Source organism: Triticum urartu, chromosome 6, assembly GCF_003073215.2.
Source record: "Triticum urartu cultivar G1812 chromosome 6, Tu2.1, whole genome shotgun sequence".
Taxonomy (NCBI): Eukaryota; Viridiplantae; Streptophyta; class Magnoliopsida; order Poales; family Poaceae; genus Triticum; species Triticum urartu.
The window spans coordinates 207,300,047-207,303,921 of NC_053027.1; positions in this window are offsets into that span (position 1 = coordinate 207,300,047).

Consider the following 3,875-nt stretch of genomic DNA (forward strand, 5'->3'; position numbering starts at 1 on the left):
AGGAGGGGCGCCCCCAAGCCCAATCTGAATTGGGGAGGGGGCCGCCCCCCTTCCTTCTTCCCCTCTTCCCTTTCCTTCCCCTCCTAGTTGGACTAGGAAAGGGGGGAACCTACTCCTTGTAGGAGTAGGATTCCCCCCTTGGGGCGCGCCCTATGAGGTCGGCCGCCCCTCCACTCCTTTATATACGGGGGAGGGGGCACCCCATAGACACACAAGTTGATTTCTTAGCCGTGTGCAGTGCCCCCCTCCACAGATTTCCAGCTCGGTCATTGTCGTAGTGCTTAAGCGAAGCCCTGCGTTGGTAACTTCATCATCATCGTCAACACGTCGTCGTGCTGACGAAGCTCTCCCTCGGCCTCAGCTGGATCTAGAGTTCGAGGGATGTCACCGAGCTGAACGTGTGTAGACCGCAGTGGTGCCCTGTGTTCGGTAGTTGATCGATTGGATCACGAAGACGTTCGACTATATCAATCGCGTTACTCAATGCTTCCGCGTTCGGTCTACGAGGGTACGTAGACACACTCTTCCCTCTCGTTACTATGTGTGATCGTTGGAATTTTTTTGAAATACTGCGTTCCCCAAGAGTGGCATCCGAGCCAGGTCTATGCGTAGATGTTATATGCACAAGTAGAACACAAAGGATTTGTGGGCGTGGGTATATACATATTGCTTGCCGTCACTATTTGTTTCTTGATTTGGAGGTATTGTTGGATGAAGCGGCCCGGACCGACATTACATGACCGCGTAAATGAGACTAGTTCTTCCGACGTGCTTTGCACACAAGTGGCTGGTGGGTGTCAGTTTCTCCAACTTCAGTTGAATCGGATTCAATGAACATGGTTCTTTCTGAAGATCAAAAAGCAATCACTATACCACGTTGTGGTTTTGATGCGTAGGTAAAGAACGGTTCTTGCTAGAAGCCCGTAGTAGCCACGTAAAACTTGCAACAACAAAGTAGAGGACGTCTAACTTGTTTTTTGCAGGGCTTGCTATGATGTGATATGGTCAAGACATGATGATATATAATTTGTTGTATGAGATGATCATGTTTTGTAACAGTTATCAACAACTGGCAGGAGCCATGTGGTTGTTGCTTTATTGTATGAAATGCAATCGCCATGTAATTGCTTTACTTTATCACTAAGTGGTAGCGATAGTCGTAGAAGCAATATTTGGCGAGACGACAAAGATGCTTCGATGGAGATCCAGGCGTCAAGCCGGTGACGATGGTGATCATGGCGGTGCTTTGGAGATGGAGATCAAAGGCACAAGATGATGATGGCCATATCATATCACTTATTTGATTGCATGTGATGTTTATCCTTTATGCATCTTATTTTGCTTAGTACGGCGGTAGCATTATAAGATCATCTCTCACTAAATTTCAAGGTACAAGTGTTCTCCCTGAGTATGCACCGTTGCTACAGTTCATCGTGCCGAGACACCACATGATGATCGGGTGTGATAAGCTCTACGTTCACATACAACGGGTGCAAGCCAATTTTGCACATGCAGAATACTCGGGTTAAACTTGACAAGCCTAGCATATGCAGATATGGCCTCGGAACACTGAGACCGAAAGGTCGAATGTGAATCATATAGTAGATATGATCAACATAGTGATGTTCAACATAGTAGATATGATCGGACATGGTTTAGTTGATATGGATCACATGGTCATTTAGATGACTAGAGGGATGTCTATCTAAGTGGGAGTTCTTAAGTAATATGATTAATTGAACTTTAATTTATCATAAACTTAGTCTTGATAGTATTTGCATAACTATGTTGTAGATCAATAGCTCGCGATGTAGCTCCCCATTTTTTTATATGTTCCTAGAGAAAAACTATGTTGAAAGATGATAGTAGCAATGATGCGGACTTTAGTCGATACAAAGTCCGTTTTTTCGAAGATCCACTATAGAAATGAAAAAGATTTCTACATATCCGACCAAATCGATCAAGAATATCCCAATCTGATAAATCTGTCCAAATGGGTTTACTAATAGGATGCCCCGATCCAGTACAAAATTGAGCTTTTGATAAGTATCCTATGAGGAGAGTAGCGGGGACTATGGTATCGAATTTTTTCATTGAGTATCTATTAGAAATGAATTCTCTAGCATTTGATTCCTTACTAACAAAGAACTTTTTTGTACACTTGAAAGGTACCCCATAAAATCGAAGCAAGAGTTTGCTAATTGGTTTATATGGATTCTTCGCGGCTGAGTCCAAAAACAGAAATAATATTGCCAGAAATTGATAAGGTAGCATTTCCATTTCTTCTTCAAAAAAAGTGCCTTTTGATGCAAGAATTGCCTTTCCTTGATATCGAACATAATGCATAAGAGGATCCATAAAGAACCATAGGGTTTTCCAAGAAAAACCAGGGTACATTATCCCAAAATGTTCCATCTTCCTAGAAAAGTGGATTCGTTCCAGAAAAGTTCCAGAAGATGCTAATGGTAAGCAAGAAGATTGTTTACGAAGAAACAACAAAAAAAATTCATATTCTGATACATAAGAGTTATATAGGAATTGAAATAGTCTTTTATTTTCTTTTTGAAAAAAATGGATTTCATTGAAGTAATAAAACTATTCCAATTCGAATAATAGTTGAGAAAGAATCGCAATAAATGCAAAGATGGAACATCTTGGATACGGTATTGAAGGAGTTGAACCAGGATTTCCAAATGGATAGGATAGGGTATTTCTATATGTGATAGATAATCCAAATGCAAAAATTTGTCTTCTAAAAAGGGAAATATTGAATGAATAGAGCGTAAATTCTGAAACTTTGGTATTTCTTTTTCTTTCGGACAAAATAATTCCCGTAGAGAGAATGGGATTTCCACAATGATCGCAAACCCTTCATATAGAATCTGAGAATAAAACTCAAAATAAAAATAATTTTTGTAATCCAATAATCGATCTTGGTTAGGATGATTAACCGAGTTATCCAAAAAATTCTGCTGATACATTCGAATAATTAAACGTTTCACAAGTAGTGAACTAAATTTCTTTTTATTACAACTAACAACTATTTCCACAGGTTCAGAACCATTTAATCCATAATGGTGGGCAAATGCATAAATATATTCCTGAAAGAGAAGTGGGTAGACAAACGTAATAAAAAAGGATCGACGCGGAAAGTTCCGATTGAAATAGGATCTAAACAAGGAAGAGCACTTGCCATTCGTTGGTTATTAGAAGCATCCCAAAAGCGTCCGAGTCGAAATATGGCTTTCAAATTAAGTTCCGAATTAGTAGATGCTGCCAAAGGGAGTGGGGGTGCCATATGCAAAAAGGAAGCGACTCATAGAATGGCAGAGGCAAATAGAGCTCTTGCACATTTTCGTTAATCCATGAACAGAATCTATGTATGTAGACACATGGATCCGTACATCTCGATCGGAAAAGAATCAATAGAAGGAGAATCGGACGATATCTTTCTCGAAACAAACAAAAAGGAAAAGAAAGAGAAAACAGAAATCATGATAAACTAAGCCCTCTCGAGGGCTTGCTTAAGAATAAGAAAGAAGAATCTTACGGAAATAGCATGGAATAAGGTTTGATCCTATTCATGGGGATTCCATAAATATCCCATTTCAAAAATCGAAACAATCGGGACTTTTCGGAGATTGGATGCAGTTACTAATTCATGATCTGGCATGTACAGAATGAAAACTTCATTCTCGATTCTACGAGAATTTTTATGAAAGCGTTTCATTTGCTTCTCTTCAATGGAAGTTTCATTTTCCCAGAATGTATCCTTATTTTTGGCCTAATTCTTCTTCTGATGATCGATTCAACCTCTGAACAAAAAGATAGACCTTGGTTATATTTCATCTCTTCAACAAGTTTAGTAATAAGCA